General features: G+C 42.6%; 1 long non-coding RNA gene across 1 annotated transcript; it reads left to right on the plus strand.

Annotated features, from left to right (window-relative positions):
* Positions 1 to 6,683: 6,683 nt before the first annotated feature.
* LOC129653443 (uncharacterized) lies at positions 6,684 to 16,830 on the plus strand. Its single transcript, XR_008715131.1, has 3 exons — positions 6,684 to 6,729; positions 12,487 to 12,567; positions 16,627 to 16,830. It is a non-coding gene; the product is annotated as an uncharacterized LOC129653443 (long non-coding RNA).
* Positions 16,831 to 17,520: the final 690 nt, after the last annotated feature.

Genomic DNA, 17,520 nt, shown 5'->3' on the forward strand with positions numbered 1-17,520 from the left:
AAATTGATTTAACTTCTCCCTATGGAGAGGAATTAAGTTCTATGGAAGAAGATTTTGTCCGATGGAATTAAGCTTTAGAAGACTGAAAACCATTTTAATACCTTGATGTTTTTCTCACAGCCACCCAGGAACAGATTTTTGTTCTTGGGATGTTATTTCCCCAGATGGGCTCACATACTTTAGAGTAGTTCAGGCCTTGGCATGTAACATCTGAATTGGTATCTGACTTGTCATGGAATAATCAGGTCATGGAATGATCTTAGGGATTGACTTTGGCATTTGAACTTGTCATGGATTAGCCCCCAGAGTGAATGGCACTTTCCCTTCTTCTGGCAGGCGTCTCCATGAATGGATCTGGTTATCCATTCATTCATTCAGTCAGTACCCACCTGTCTTAATGAGCGTCTGTGTGTGCTGCTCTATACAGGTGGTGGGGGTACAGAGAAGATATGGTAATGCAGTCTGCTGGGAAAGACATGCCTACATGGAACAGCATGTTCCCAGTGCAGGGTAAAAGCCATTATGGGAGCACTGAAAAGCGGATGGGATGGAGAGAGGTGTTCATGAAGGCTTCCTGGAGAGGCTGGCGCCTTGAACAACACTGTAGAGACTTTAGTGGACTAATGATTCAGGGTCAGACTGAGCCAGCTCACCTCCTCCGGTCTCACCCCTGGGATTAGGAAGGGGAAAACTCGGGTGTTCGGGGCAAAGAGCAGAAAGCACATGTGTCCTGGCCTGTTGACCAGTCCTAGCTGACTCAGGCACTGCATGTGTATACATAAATATGTAGTGTAGATATACAACCACACACCCACTCAAGTACATTACGTTGTCTCCCTACGCTCTCCTTTCCTGGCCTCCTGTGCAGTCCCCTCCCCCCTTGCTCTCCATCTAAGGCGTGCCTTGCTATGTCTTGGCTGTCACAGACAAGGCTGTAATAAACGCCCTTGCACCTAGTCTTTTCCTTTGAGAAGTGTTACTTTAGTTGCAAAATAATTAATGTTTACTATAGAAGCTTTGGAAAATAAAAGGACAATAAACAAAAAAATCAAAGAAGGGGAAAATAATCTAACCATACTCTGTCTTCCGGAAAGAGACACTTTCCACGTTGGTGATTTCAGTTTTTTAAGTATGCAACTACATATGCTTACTTGCACACATGTGCACACAATTTTCTTTATGAAATCAAGATCACACCAAGTATGCCGATTTGCAATTTTTTTCTCTAAGTTGATATGTTGTCGGTATTTTACCATATCACTAAAGAATCCCCTTTCTTCATAAAATCTTAATAGATTTCTTCCTCTGATTACGGAAATAATACTCATTATGTGTGTATGTGTGTGCATGTGGGAGATTTTGTATTATCTCTTTATATGTATATGTCCCAACCATACATTAGATTTCAGATTTAAAATATGTATTATAATTATATATCACTTCATGGGAAATAGATGGGGAAACAGTGGAAACAGTGTCAGACTTTATTTTTTGGGGCTCCAAAATCAGTGCAGATGGTGACTGCAGCCATGAAATTAAAAGACGCTTACTCCTTGGAAGGAAAGTTATGACCAACCTAGATAGCATATTCAAAAGCAGAGACATTACTTTGCCAACAAAGGTCCGTCTAGTCAAGGCTATGGTTTTTCCTGTGGTCATGTATGGATGTGAGAGTTGGACTGTGAAGAAGGCTGAGCACTGAAGAATTGATGCTTTTGAACTGTGGTGTTGGAGAAGACTCTTGAGACTTGGACTTAAGTCCCTTGGACTGCAAGGAGATCCAACCAGTCCATTCTGAAGGAGATCAGCCCTGGGATTTCTTTGGAAGGAATGATGCTAAAGCTGAAACTCCAGTACTTTGGCCACCTCATGCGAAGAGTTGACTCATTGGAAAAGACTCTGATGCTGGGAGGGATTGGGGGCAGGAGGAGAAGGGGACGACAGAAGATGAGATGGCTGGATGGCATCACCGACTTGATGGACGTGAGTCTGAGTGAACTCCGGGAGTTGGTGATGGACAGGGAGGCCTGGCGTGCTGCGATTCATGGGGTCGCAAAGAGTCGGACACGACTGAGCGACTGAACTAATAGATAATAACAGAAATGAGATTACATGATACCTGCTTTTCAGTAAATTGCATTTTTCACTAGAGACTATATCTCTAAACAGTCAGTTTAGGTCGAGCTATTTTTATATGGCTGTGTGGTAGTCCTTTATTAATTAATCTCTTATCAGCAAATTATTAATTAACGACCATTAATGGATGGACGTTTTAATTAGCAATTCTTTTCTCTTGCAAAGATTGCCAAATGAATAATGGATCAAACATCTTTGCCCATGAATAACAGCATTTTAGTTGGAGAAATCCCTAGACATTTCTTGGGTAATTTCTAGAACATTTGTTTCTTATAATTTCTGTGTCTCATAAGAAATAAACCAGTCCCAATGTTTATTATATAATTTTCTTTAAATCATCTACACATGCCACCTGTTAGACTGATTCTGGAATGGACTGAGGGTCCATTAATTAACAAACATTATCTCCTCCTTGACTGTGAAAGGAAGCTTCAACCCTCAGTCCCAGGATGCTGTGGTTTGTAGCGAAGGCTCCGACTGGGCTGTCCTTGCATAAGAGTGTTGCACCACGAGCAGCTGCAAAGTGCTTCTGGCTAAAGCAGAGCCAGGCCAGTCTCACTGTTCACAGTTTAAGAAAAAGAAGCATAGTCCAGGGCAGAGGCACCCTGCTGCAGGTGGAGACACCCTGCTGGCCACATTTCAGATTCTTGCCAACCACGGTCCATTAGAGCTTTCCCCACATGTATGGAGAGATAGGGACTAAGAAAAGGCAGTCCCAGGATAACTGCTGCGAGAAGGGGCCGTTTCTGATAAGACACACTTGAACCCAAGAGAAGGCCCCCGACAGTTGAATGAGGGCCTTTTCACCATGAACTATCTCTGCTCGGGTAATACCTGGCCTCATGTCACTAGGAATTGTCAAGGAAGACTTACTGAACTTTGTTATTTATAAATTGTATTTCTTCAATGATTTCTTCAAATCATTCAGCCAGTACGGCTTGGCACCTAGAGTCATAGTCATCTCTGACTTTAGGAAAACGCGAGGCATTTTTTTAATCTTCTCGTGATCTTGAAGTCCTAGGATGTCACTTTCAGGGTTACAGGTGATAAATTATAGCAAAAACATAATTTAAATTATGTAGTTTTACTTACTTAATTTACTTAATTTTGCTGTACTTTAATGGAAAAAACCACTTGTTATAGTATTAATAATGTATATTTTGTTGGCTTAACATTGGAGGCCTTTACAAGCATTTAACTAAAAACGTGTTACATTTATTTATTGAAGATTTATGTAAAATGTTATTGACAAAATCAAAATCATGAAAGCCGCCTCTCTGAAGCAACCCTACACGGATTTAAGATAGAAATAATGAAAGGTGGCTTACAAACTGATGACATTTTCAGAAAAATATATTGATATGTAAATATATTCTAGCTGAAGTTCCTTGACATAGTTTTCTTAATAATGATCACTGTGAAAGAGAAATACTAGTGAAAAAATCTACTCTCTCCTGGTTCCAAAAATTAACTTTCTTTCCCCCAGTAAAAGTAGAGACACTTTAGATTTTAGGACCCTCTTGGCTCCTAAAACCTAAGGGCTGTTTGAAAAATGGCCCTTTCAGCTTTTAGCAGCAGCCAGTTTAAATCCACAAGAGAGACGCCTAACGACTCTGCTTGAAATGGCAGTCTGCCATTTCGGAAAATTGTAGCTTTTTGTAAGAAGAAAAAAGCTAGTAAGCCATTTAATTCACCCCCTTGGAGCTAGATGTAAGTTAAGGACAAAATAAGTAGGTTGAGCAGAAAAGATGCCGAATTCCTCTTTTAAAACTCTTGCAACCTGTGGTTGAAGTGGAGTCTGTCTTCATAACCTCCAGACTAGCTGTTCAAATAAAATCATTTTAAAGATGAAATATGTACACCATTCTGCCACTTATGCTTTGACAAAGGGTTCGGTTCAGTTCAGTTGCTCTTTGCAACCACATGGACTGCAGCACGCCAGGCTTCCCTGTCTGTCACCAACTCCTGGAGCTAGCTCAAACTCATGTCCATCAAGTCAGTGATGCCATCCAACCATCTCATCCTCTGTTGTCCCCTTCTCTTCTTGCCTTCAATCTTTCCCAACATCAGGGTCTTTTCCAATGAGTCAGTTCTTCGTGTCAGGTGGCCAAAGGATTGGAGCTTCAGGATCAGTCCTTCCAATGAATATTCAGGACTGATTTCCTTTAGGATTGACTGGCTTGATCTCTTTGCAGTCCAAGGGATTCTCAAGAGTCTTCTCAAATACCACAGTTCAAAAGCATCAATTCTTCGGTGCTCATTTATCTTTATGGTCCAACTCTCACATCCATACATGACTACTGGAAAAACCATAACTTTGACTATATGGACTTTTGTCGGTAAAGTAATCGCTCTGCTTTTGAATATGCTGTCTCGGTTTGTCACAGCTTTCCTTCCAAGGAGTAAGCGTCCTTTAATTTCATGGCTGCAGTCACCATCTGCAGTGATTTTGGAGCCCAAGGAAATAAAGCCTCTCACTGTTTCCACTGTTTCCCCATCTATTTGCCATGAAGTGATGGGACCAGATGCCATGATCTTCGTTTTCTGAATGCTAAGCTTTAGGCCAACTTTTTCACTTTCCTCTTTCACTTTCATCAAGGGGCTTTTTAGTTCCTCTTCACTTTCTGCCATAAGGGTGGTGTCATCTGCATATCTGAGGCTTTTGATATTTCTCCCAGCAATCTTGATTCCGGTTTGTGCTTCGGCATATAAGTTAAATAAGTAAGATGACAATATACAGCCTTGACATGCTCTTTTCCCAATTTGGAATCAGTCCATTGTTCCATGTCCGGTTTTAACTGTTGCTTCTAGATCTGCATACAGTTTTCTCAGGAGGCATGTAAGGTGGTCTGGTATCCCCATCTCTTTCAGAATTTTCCACAGTTTGTTGTGATCCACACAGTCAAAGGCTCTGGCGTAGTCAATAAAGCAGAAGTAGATGTTTTTCTGGAACTCTCTTGCTTTTTCGATGATCCAATGTATGTTGGCAATTTGATCTTCAGTTCCTCTGCCTTTTCTAAATCCTGCTTGAAGATCTGAAAATTCTTGGTTTCTGAACTGTTGAAGACTAGCTTGGAGAATTTTGAGCATTACTTTGCTAGCATGTGAGATGAGTGCAATTGTGCGGTAGTTTGAGCATTCTTTGGCATTGCCTGTCTTTGGGGTTGGAATGAAAACTGACCTTTTCCAGTCCTGTGGCCACTGCTGAGTTTTCCAAATTTGCTGGCATATTGAGTGCAGCACTTTCACAGCATCATCTTTCAGGATTTGAAATAGCTCAACTGGAATTCCATCACCTCCACTAGCTTTGTTTGTAGTGATGCTTCCTAAGACCACTTGACTTTGCACTCCAGGATGTCTGGCTCTAGGTCAATGATCACACCATTGTGGTTATCTGGGTCATTAAGATCTTTTTTGTACAGTTCTTCTGTATATTCTTGTCTCCTCTTCTAATTATCTTCTGCTTCTGTTAGGTCCATACCATTTCTGTCCTTTATTGAGCCCATCTTTGCATGAAATGTTCCCTTGGTATCTCTAATTTTCTTGAAGAGATCTCTAGTCTTTCCCACTCTATTGTTTTCCTCTATTTCTTTGCATTGATCACTGAGGAAGGCTTTATCTCCCCTTGTTATTCTTTGGATCTCTGCATTCAGATGGATGAATCTTCCCTTTTCTCTTCTGCCTTTCACTTCTCTTCTTTTCTCAGCTATTTGTAAGGATAAAGGATTAGTGGACAGCTAAATGAGTGGTCTGCCTCAAATGGTTGCATTTGTGAATTGAGGGGGGAAAAATATTCAACACTGAATCCCACATTTCTTTTATCTGGATTTTTCTGCATATACACACATATATCAATATATGTATGTACGTATGTATCTGGTCCTCTGGGGCTTCCCAGATAGTGCTAGTGGTGAAGAACCCACCTGCCACTGCAGGTAGATGTAAGAGACACAAGTTCAATCCCCGGGCCAGGAAGATCCCTGGAGGAGGGCATGGCAATCCGCTCCTGTATTCTTGCCTGGAGAATCCCCATGGACAGAGAAGCCTGGTGGGCTACAGTCCATGGGGTCACAAAGAGTTGGACATGACTGAAGCGACTTAGCATGCATGCACACATCCGGTCCTCTGTATAGATAGGTCCATGTTTTTATTTAGTTAGCCATCAAAAATGGCCCCTAAAAGTGAAAGCATACTTATGACCCAATCAATATTCGAAAAAGAAAAGAGTAAGGTCACTGAAGGGTCTAACTCTGTGGCTGGCAATGTCACAGACTAAAACGTGATCAGAGACCTTGTGGACAACAGCTATTTACTGCCCTTGGACAGCATGTAATAATCTTTGACATTGTATCCATTTCATTAGCGTGCTAACGTCCAACTTGAGTTTATTGAGCACCTATGCTGTACAAGATCCTGTACTTTAACTCTAGGGATATAAGACAAGCCAGACACCATCTCTGTTTTTAGGAAGTATAACTTGCAGCAGTAAGCACACTGACAAATCTTGGTTTCCAAATTCCATTGTTCTCTTCAAGGAATCAGGACTCCACTGAGACAGGGCTGAGTCCATGTCTGGGCAGAGGAAAGTACAAGGTGAGCCTGAAACGTTTTGTTGTTTCTGAAAGCCAGAGGGAACACAGAGAAGGAGGGGTGGGTGTGGACGGGAGGCAGGGGCTGGCCTGAAGAGGGTCCAGCAAGCCAAACAGGACAATTTGAGCGTCCAAAACAAGAACATGCAATGTGTCCTTACTGTGACTAGGAAGAATGTGTGCGTGCATGGGGGTATTTAAGAAAGAGAGGGGATGGGAGGGACTCTGCTGCACAGAATGCCAGCTGACAAATGTAAAACGAGTAATAGAATTTAAAAATCACTGCTCTACAACCACATCTATAATCAATTCAGGCAAGGATTATCAGCAGATATGAAGCCCATTATGTAAATGTTTGTGGTGGAACAAGATAGTCACACAGTCTTAGCACGTTACCCACAGAAGATGCATTAAATACAAACAGGAAAAAGGTACTTTTACAATGGATAATCCTCGCATATATCATGTTAAAGAAGAGATCAACTTTGTGCTCAGCAGCAATGGGATAAACTCTCATGGCATGTCTCCTGATATGATGTAAGGAAACTATAAAACATCGTGCACGCCACACTTACTCTTCCAAAGAATGTTCAACCTGATACAGTCATGAGGTGGGAATCAGAAACATCCAGATCAGGAGACACTCTCCATCTGCAAGACAGTTAGCTGGGTTACTCAAAATATCAAGGTCATGAGATTCAGCCACAGACAGGGGACCAGCCCTGGGGTAAAGGAGACAGGGCGAGCTGGCAGCCAGAAGCAAGGTGGACCCCTGGACTGGACTCTGGATATCGCGCACACACACGGAACAGCTCTGAAGAGCATTTTGATGACAATAGGGAAATTTGAATGAGGATTTATGTTTGGAAGTATTCTTGTGTAATATTACATTTATTTCCTGAGATAATCAAGTTGTAGTTTTGAAGGAGAATGCCTTTGCTCTTAGGAGACACATAGAAGGGAGTTTAAGGTGAATTATCATCTTTGTAACTAATTTTCAAATGGCTGAGAAAAATTGAAGTATGAGATGGTTGGATGGCATCACCAACTTGATGCACATGAGTTTGAGTAAGCTCTGGTAGCTGGTGATGGACAGGCAAGCCTGGTGTGCTGCAGTCCATGGGGTTGCAGAGTCGGACTCGAGTGAGTGACTGAGCTGATATGCATATAGATCTATATGTATACACATCTATATCCAGCAATGTAGATAGATGTGCTCGGTTGCTAAGTCATATCTGACTCTTTGAGACCCCATAGACTGTAGCCCACCAGGCTCAGACTTTGTCCATGGGATTTCCTAGGCAAGAATACTGGAGTGGGTTGCCATTTCCTTCTCTAAAATATATACACATATAGATGTATATATATACATATGAAATACAAATATTTGAGAGATAAATAAAACAAAATACTAATATGTGGAGAACTGGTAAATCCAGGTGAATGATATATGAATGTTTGTTATATTATTGCAACAATTTGGTGGGTTTGAGAAATTTCAAAATAAAATATTGGGGAGATTAAAAAAAAAAGAGTTTAAGTCTAATGGGCACTTAATTAAAACAAGACACTCCTTTCCTTGTAAAGAGACCTATAAACCTGCCGAGATCACATTGTGAATGAGATTGACTCTTCTTTCCTTCCATACCTCAGCCTTTCTAGAGATCTGACTTGTGTTAAGTTCAGTTCAGTTCAGTTCAGTTGCTCAGTCATGTCTGACTCTTTGCAACCCCATGAATCACAGCATGCCAGGCCTCCCTGTCCATCACCAACTCCCAGAGTTCACCCAAACCCATGTCCATTGAGTTGGTGATGGCATCCAGCCATCTCATCCTTTGCTGTCACCTTCTCCTCCTGCCCTCAATTTTTCCCAGCATCAGGATCTTTTCCAATGAGTCAGCTCTTCACATCAGGTGGCCAAAGTACTGGAGTTTCAGCTTCAGCATCCGTCCTTTCAATGAACACCCAGGACTGATATCCTTTAGGATGGACTGGTTGGATCTCTTTGCAGTCCAAGGGACTCTCAAGAGTCTTCTCCAACACCACAGTTCAAAAGCATCAATTCTTCAGTGCTCAGCTTTCTTCACAGTCCAACTCTCACATCCATACATGACCAATGGAAGAACCATAGCTTTGACTAGATAGACCTTTGTTGGCAAAGTAATGTCTCTGCTTTTTAATATGCTGTCTAGATTGGTCATAACTTTCCTTCCAAGGAGTAAGCGTCTTTTCATTTCATGGCTGCAATCACCATCTGCAGTGATTTTGGAGCCAAAAAAAATAAAGTCTGACACTGTTTCCCCATCTATTTCCCATGAAGTGATGGGACCGGATGCCATGATCTTCGTTTTCTGAATGCTGAGCTTTAGGCCAACTTTTTCACTCTCTTCTTTCACTTTCATCAAGAGGCTCTTTAGTTCCTCTTCACTTTCTGCCATAAGGGTGGTGTCATCTGCATATCTCAAGTTATTGATATTTCTCCCGGCAATCTTGATTCCAGCTTGTGCTTCTTCCAGCCCAGCATTTCTCATGATGTACTCTGCATGTAAGTTAAAAAAGCAGGGTGACAATATACAGCCTTGACGTACTCCTTTTCCTATTTGGAACCAGTCTGTTCCATGTCCAGTGGCTTCCTGACCTGCATATAGGTTTCTCAAGAGGCAGGTCAGCTGGTCTGGTGGTCCCATCTCTTTCAGAATTTTCCACAGTCTATTGTGATCCACACAGTCAAAGGCTTTGGCATAGTAAATAAAGCACAAATAGATATTTTTTCCTGGAGGTCTCTTGCTTTTTTGATGATCCAGTGGATGTTGGCAATTTGATCTCTTTTTCCTCTGCCTTTTCTAAAACCAGCTTGAACATCTGGAAGTTCACGGTTCACATATTGCTGAAGCCTGGCTTGGAGAATTTTGAGCATTACTTTACTAGCATGTGAGATGAGTGCAATTGTGTGGTAGTTTGAGCATTCTTTGGCATTGCCTTTCTTTGGGATTGGAATGAAAACTGACCTTTTCCAGTCCTGTGGCCGTTGCTGAGTTTTTCAAATTTGCTGACATATTGAGTGCAGCACTTTCATAGCATCATCTTTCAGGATTTGAAATAGCTCAACTGAAATTCCATCACCTCCACTAGCTTTGTTCATAGTGATGCTTTCTAAGGCCCACTTGACTTCACATTCCAGGATGTCTGGCTCTAGGTGAGTGATCACACCATCGTGATTATCTGGGTCATGAAGATCTTTTTCATACAGTCCTTCTGTGTGTTCTTGCCACCTCTTCTGAATATCTTCTGCTTCTGTTAGATCCATACCATTTCTATTCTTTATTGAGCCCATCTTTGCATCAAATGTTCCCTTGGTATCTCTAATTTTCTTGAAGAGATCTCTAGTCTTTCCCATTCTGTTGTTTTTCTCTATTTGCATTGATCACTGAGGAAGGCTTTCTTATCTCTCCTTGTATTCTTTGGAACTCTGCATTCAGATGCTTATATCTTTCCTTTTCTGCTTTGCTTTTCATTTCTCTTCTTTTCACAGCTATTTGTAAGGCCTCCCCAGACAGCCATTTTGCTTTTTTGCATTTCTTTTCTGTGGGAATGGTCTTGATCCCTGTCTCCTGTACAATGTCACAAACCTCCGTCCATAGTTCATCAGGCACTCTATCTATCAGATCTAGGCCCTTAAATCTATTTCTCACTTCCACTGTATAATCATAAGGGATTTGATTTAGGTCATACCTGAATGGTCTAGTGGTTTTCCCTACTTTCTTCAATTTAAGTCTAAATTTGGCAATAAGGAGTTCATGATCTGAGCCACAGTCAGCTCCCGGTCTTGTTTTTGCTGACTGTATAGAGCTTCTCCATCTTTGGCTGCAAAGAATATAATCAATCTGATTTCGGTATTGACCGTCTGGTGATGTCCATGTGTAGAGTCTTCTCTTGTGTTGTTGGAAGAGGGTGTTTGCTATGACCAGTGCATTCTCTTGGCAAAACTCTATTAGCCTTTGCCCTGCTTCATTCCGTACTCCAAGGCTAAATTTGCCTGTTACTCCAGGTGTTTCTTGACTTCCTACTTTTGCATTCCAGTCCCCTATAATGAAAAGGACATCTTTCTTGGGTGTTAGTTCTAAAAGGTCTTGTAGGTCTTCATAGAACTGTTCAACTTCAGCTTCTTCAGTGTTACTGGTTGGGGCATAGGCTTGGATTACCATGATATTGAATGGTTTGCCTTGGAAACGAACAGAGATCATTCTGTCGTTTTTGAGATTGCATCCAAGTACTGCATTTTGGACTCTTTTGTTGACCATGATGGCTACTCTATTTCTTCTAAGGGATTCCTGCCCACAGTAGTAGATATAATGGTCATCTGAGTTAAATTCACGCATTCCAGTCCATTTTAGTTCGCTGATTCCTAGAATGTCGATACGTAGAGAGTAAGAAAGTCCAGTGTTTAGGGACGTCCCTGGTGGTCCAGTGGTTCGGACTCCGCACTCTCATGGCAGGGGGAGTGGGTTCAGTCCTTGGTGGGGAACTGAGATCATGTATGCTGGAAGGTGCCACCAGAACCAAACAAAAAAGGAAAAGGTGAAGGACAGGGAAGCCTGGCGTGCTGCAGTCCACAGGGTCACGAAGAGTCAGGTAGGACTGAGCGACTGAACTGACTGAAAAAAAAAAAAAAAAAAAACTTCCAGTTATTTCTCCAGCAAATGTGGGTTTATTTGGGATTAGCAGAGAATTGAAATTTGCAACCCTTGCAAGCCATGGTCAGCAAAATTAGGATCACTTAACTAAAAGGATCTAAAATTAAGTAAAGGATTAAATAAGGATCTAAAATTAACTAAAGGGAACTAAATTAGGATCACTTAACCTGCAGGAGCTGCAGAATCGATCCCTGGGTCAGGAAGATCCCCTGAGAAGGAAATGGCAATCCACTCCAGTACTCTTGCCTGGAGAATCCCATGGACAGAGGAGCCTGGAGGGCTACAGTCCACGGGGTTGCTAAGAGTCAAGACTCAGCAACTAAACAACAACAAACTAAAAGGAATTAGAAAGTTACTGTCTGTTCTAATTTCTCAACTAAAGGCAAATAGCAGAAAAAACATGTCAGGATTAGTAATATTTTGCTTTCCTCTTAAGGGTGCTTAGTCGTTCAGTTGTGTCTGACTCTTTGTGACCCCGTGGGCTGCAGTCCACCAGACCCCCCGTCCACGAAATTTTCCAGGCGAGAATATTGGGTTGCTGTTTCTTTCCACAGGGGATCTTTCCAAGCCAGGGATCAAACACACATCTCTTTCATCTGTTGCATTGTCAGACGGGTTCTTTACCACAGTGCCACCTGGAAAGCCCTCGTTAATTTTTCTTCCACCCCGCTAGTGAGCACTCTGGGTCAGAGCCCCGTGCTGGACACCAGGGCCACACGGAAGACCAAGACGGGGCCTGCCCACCCGGAAACTGGTCTGTCCAATGAGAGCTACTAAATCACATTGAGAAATAAGGAAACACACTTTAATGCTTAACTAGTTGTCTTAGCTTGCATGAGTTTTTAAAAACAGAAGTCATACTTTAGCAAATTCTATACTATGAAGTACTTCATGTCTGGAGCAATGCCTACCAAGAGAAGGATGTGGAAAGCTGGCATTCTTGTGAAACTGGCAGGGTCCAGGCTCTCTTGTCTGCTGAGATGAGCCTGTGGCTTGGAGTGGACTATGTAGAGGTGTTTATCTCACTCTGTAGAAATGTTATTAAAAATCCTTAGCTCTCTCATCAGTAACTGTCATCTGAAAAATCAAGAGTAACTTCTTGGAGAAAGAGTCTGCTGATTGGGAGACAGAAGTCAAGAGTGTCGCAGGTTAGTGGCACGGCACCCCACATGGACACAGCCCCTTAAGAGGACAGGGCTGCATTTACTTTATTTAATTAAAAACTTTTCTTTGTTGCCCTGGATCTTTGTGACATGTGGGATTCTCTAGCTGCAGCGTGTGGGCTCAGTAAATGTGGCCCCCGGGGCTTAGTTACCCTCAACACCTTAGTTTCCTGACCAAGCTAAGGTGGAACCCCGGTCCCCTGCGCTGGAAGGCAGGTTCCTAACCACTGGACAGCCAGGAAGTTCCCAAGACAGGGATATTTCTAAGCTAATGGATGGAATGCAGGGACTAAGACAAAGCCTGCAGCATCCGTCACTTGTTCATCTGATGGTTTATGTAACCGATCCAGCTTTCTAAGTCGGCATTTAATTCTTTTTTAAAAAAAGAATAATTTTAAAATTCTCATTTATTTTGACAATGGGTAAAATTAACATTGAAATTATGATGAGGAAACATATACACAGCATAGACGCTATTCTAGTTTTCAATATGTTTATCTTGACAAACCAATGTAGATGATGTTTTATGTAATTTTAAAAATTTTATTAAACATTTTTATTTTATGTTGGAGTAGAGCTGTTTGACAATGTTGTGTTAGTTTCAGGTGTGTGTACAGCAAAGTGATTCAGTTATACATATATTTGTATCTATTGTTTTTCAAGTTCTTTTCCCATTTAGGTTATTCCTGAGTATTGAGCAGAGTTCCCTGTGCTGCACAGGAGGTCCTTGTTGATTATCTATTTTAAATACAGCAGTGTGTCCAGGTCCATCCCAAATTCCCAATGTCTCCCTACCCTTCCCCTCTGGTAACCAGAAGTTCATTCTTTAAGTCTGTGAGTCTGTTTCCTGTTTTGTAAATATAAATACTGCTGCTGCTGCTGCTGCTAAGTCGCGTCAGTCGTGTCCGACTCTGTGTGACCCCACAGACGGCAGCCCACCAGGCTCCCCCGTCCCTGGGATTCTCCAGGCAAGAACACTGGAGTGGGTTGCCATTTCCTTCTCCAATGCATGAAAGTGAAAAGTGAAAGTGAAATCACTCAGTCGTGTCCGACTCCTAGAGACCCCATGGACTGCAGTGCACCAGGCTCCTCCATCCATGGGATTTTCCAGGCAAGAGTATTGGAGTGGGGTGCCATTGCCTTCTCCAAATATAAATACTATATTTATTAAATATCTTTACAGTTTATGTAAATGTAGTTACAGAACTATTCCTGCATAAATTATACTTCAGACATCCAGTTCGGGTCATCGCCTCTTGGGTAAGACAAATACTGATCATCTCAGCAGAGAAGGGCAGCTCATTTGTCTGTGCAAATTCAGACTTGCTTCATTGTTCGGCCGTCTTTGCCACAAACATCCTGTGTACAGTTAAAATTTTGACACAGACACTGTCAGTTTTTAGTTGAGACGTTCAATTTGGCAAAAAACTTAACATTTTTAAACAAATAGAATCCAAATGTTTTCCATTCTGCATTTTGTTTTATAGGCAGATTCTGGGGTTTTTGATATTGCAAAATTTGTGAAATGCAGACATGTGATACTTTCCAGGGAGATTGAATGCTGCAGCTTCTACCAAAGATAGCCGATGTAAGGTGATAAGGGGATTTGGGAGGAAAACAGTCTTAAGGCAAGTTACTAGTTTGTCTTGTTAAATTGGAGGCACAGTTGGTTAGCCGGTAGATTTTTGGCTACAGACATCTTAAGGACCAGACAGTAATTTCTTCTAAAGAGGAATGGATTCACAGGTCATCAAAATATGACAGTTTAGATTTGAAAGGATAAGAGTAGTTATAAGATGAGCTAAGAAGTGTCCATGCAGCCGGAGACAAAAAGACAGAGAGCTTGCATTTACAGAATGAGTGAAGAACTGAGAGCCATCAGAGGGGACCAGAAACCCAAGGGACCCAATCGCCCCTCACGTCGAAATGAGCTCAGCTGAGAGTTCTAACTGGTGGACTGTTCAGGGTCCACAGGGTATCCGTGCCAGATGGACGGCAGAGGGTCCCTACCGCAGTGCCGTCTCACGGGCGCTTGGTATGCCTCCATTCAGACGCTTAGAGAAAGCACTGGAATTAGCAAGCCTGGGACTGAATTCCAGTTCTTCCATTTGTCATATGACCTCTGGCATGTTTAACTTCCGAGCCTTGGTTTTCATCTGTAAGATGGGGAATGGGGTAGCATATGATTCTTGTTATATGTATTTCAAGGGGCTGTGGGCAAATAACACATTTGGCAATGATTTGTAAATTGCAGAGAGCATTAGGATTGAAGGGCTCTGTTATCACTGTTGGAGCTCAGAGTTTACCTGGGCTGATATTCTCAGACTGGAATGGAAATGGGTTAAATTTGGACAATTTGGGGTCAGAATGCGTGCAAAAACTTCATTTTCAGTATTTTCTTAAAGTGAGGGCATTTTTCTTCTTCTTTTTTTAAATTTATTTATTGTGCTGCACTGGGTCTTAGCTGCAGCTGGCAGGATCTTTGGTCCTCATTCAGTATGTGGGATCTAGTTCCCTGACCAGGGATTGAACACAGGCCCGCTGCATTGGGAGTCTTAGCCACTGGACCACCAGGGAAGTCCCAAGTGAGGACATTCTTAAAAAAATAGGTAGGCAGGAAAAAGATGCTATTTTATTTCCTTTTTGACGTTTAAACAGTCTTATATTTGCAAATCTGCTCCCTTGTGAAGTTGGGCTCACTGGTGCCGGGTTAGCCATGTGATGAGGAGTGGGTGCTGTCAGGGCTCAGATCCCCTTAGATCCCTGTATCCTTGAACCTCTGATGCTGGGGAGGATTGAGGGCAGGAGGAGAAGGAGACGACAGAGGATGAGATGGTTGGATGGCATCATCGACTCAATGGGTATGAGTTTGACCAAGCTCCAGGCGATGGTGAGGGACAGGGAAGCCTGATGTGCTGCAGTCCATGGGGTCACAGTCAGACACGACTGAGCGACTCAACAACAACAACAGCAACAAGAAACGACAACAAATCCTTGGACCTCTGCTGAGTGCTGGTCACCCCTACCTGCCCTCCTGCCCTTCCCCTCCCCCACTCCCCTCTGTTTTGTCTGGGGATTTTACGGCCCACCTGCCATCCTTTCTGGAGTCCTGGGGCCGCTGGAACTGCCCTGACTGTTTGCCACAGAGATGGAAACCCCTGGAGTTTGCAGTCCCCTCCAGACCACCAGTCCACAGCCTGTAGCCAAGCCCAGCTTGGTGAGAGGTGCTGAGCCCAGCTTCCTTGCCCTGAGCTAGGATGAACCCCACCCTGCACACAATTTGCACTTCAGAGCCCCGCTGTGGGATCCAGAAGGGTGGCGTTTGATGTAAAGCGACCCCTTCTTCACTCAGTCTGCTCTCCTATCCTGCTTCCCCGCCCCCTTCCTGGTTTTCTCCTGGGATGTGTCCCTAACCAACCCCCCAGGGCCTGAACTCCCTGGTCTCGGGCCGGGGTCTGCCTGGGGACACCCGAGACAGTGACTCCACCGTGAGCACCTGAAGCTGTTTCCACCAGATTCCTCCTCACACCAAACCATCTGGAATTAAGTTTCAGTGAACATAAAGAGTTTTGTTTCTCTTATATAATTCTTATACCAAAGCTATAATGGTGATATAAAGAAGTCCATGAATAAGTTGATAGACCCAACCAAGAGCCCTATAAAATACCCCTCACAATTTTGAAAGACTAAGCCAAGCCATGATAATTATGAAATGTTTTGGTTTGCATCTGTACTCTGAGTCCCAAACATTAACGCATGCTGTGTGTCTGACCCAACCATCACTGCTTTGTGTGCATCATCAAATTTCTTTCAAGGCTTCCTAAATGCTGAGCAGGTAGAGAATCTACCTGCAGGGCAGGAGACACAGTGGGTAGAGGTTGGATCCATGGGTCGGGAAGATCCCCTGGAGAAGGAAATGGCAATCCACTCCAGTACTCTTGCCTGAAAAATCCCATGGACAGAGGACCCTGGCGGGCTACAGTCCATGAGGCCGCAAAGATATGACTAAGTGACTGTGCACTCACGCATGTCTAATTTCTTTAGCAAATCTGCGAGGCTGGGCTTAACACCCCCAACTTACAGATGAAGAAACTGAGGCTCTGGAGGTGAGGAAGCTAGTTCCGGATGGTACAGTAGATGGCTGAATACTCAATTTGGACTCTTGAGCCTATGTACTTGCCATCAAATTATATTGCCTCAAAATGGGTAAAATAACAAAAAAACTTTCAATCTGGTTTCTTCCTTGTTAATTAGATTAAACAAGAATATGTTCTTTTATAGAATTCTTGATTTAAAATTATTCCAAATCCCATGAAAACTCTTATACAGTATAAAGTATTAGAAGTTGCTCATGAAAAATCTTTTTCCCTCTGAGTGGCTTGGAAAGGACCCTCGCATAGTAACGAGAGATCCTGTCATGAAAGACTCCTGGACAGTGTGTCTTAAGCGAAGAAGCACTTCTTTGAAAAATGGCCATTTTGGTATTTTAGACCACTTAAGCATATGACATTAGCTCCCTTTGGACATTTGATTGATGGTAGAAAAGCTGAGAAAGACAGAGCTTTGAGCCACTAGACTCTGTGTGTTTCTAGCTATCTGCACAATGGATTAAATGGTGCTTTTCATTTGAGGATGTTTTAAGAACGATTAAACGCACTTTCATAATTTCTAATCAGTTTTCCTATCCCCTTGGCCCCAGGAAAGGCTATGGATGAAATTCAGTCAGGCAGAGAAAGGGTCACCATCCTTGCTCTGGGAATTGTTTGAAAATTCTCCAAGGATATGTGGTCAAGTCCACTTTTGTGTGATGACAGATGGGCCATATATTTCTCTACAAAGTGAGCCATTTCTCTGAAAAGGCTGGAGCCGTTAAGCTGTAGCAGAGAAACGTGCAGAAGTGTATCAAGAGGAATGGTCTGTAACCTTACAGACTACCCC

Source organism: Bubalus kerabau, chromosome 5, assembly GCF_029407905.1.
Source record: "Bubalus kerabau isolate K-KA32 ecotype Philippines breed swamp buffalo chromosome 5, PCC_UOA_SB_1v2, whole genome shotgun sequence".
NCBI lineage: Eukaryota > Metazoa > Chordata > Mammalia > Artiodactyla > Bovidae > Bubalus > Bubalus kerabau.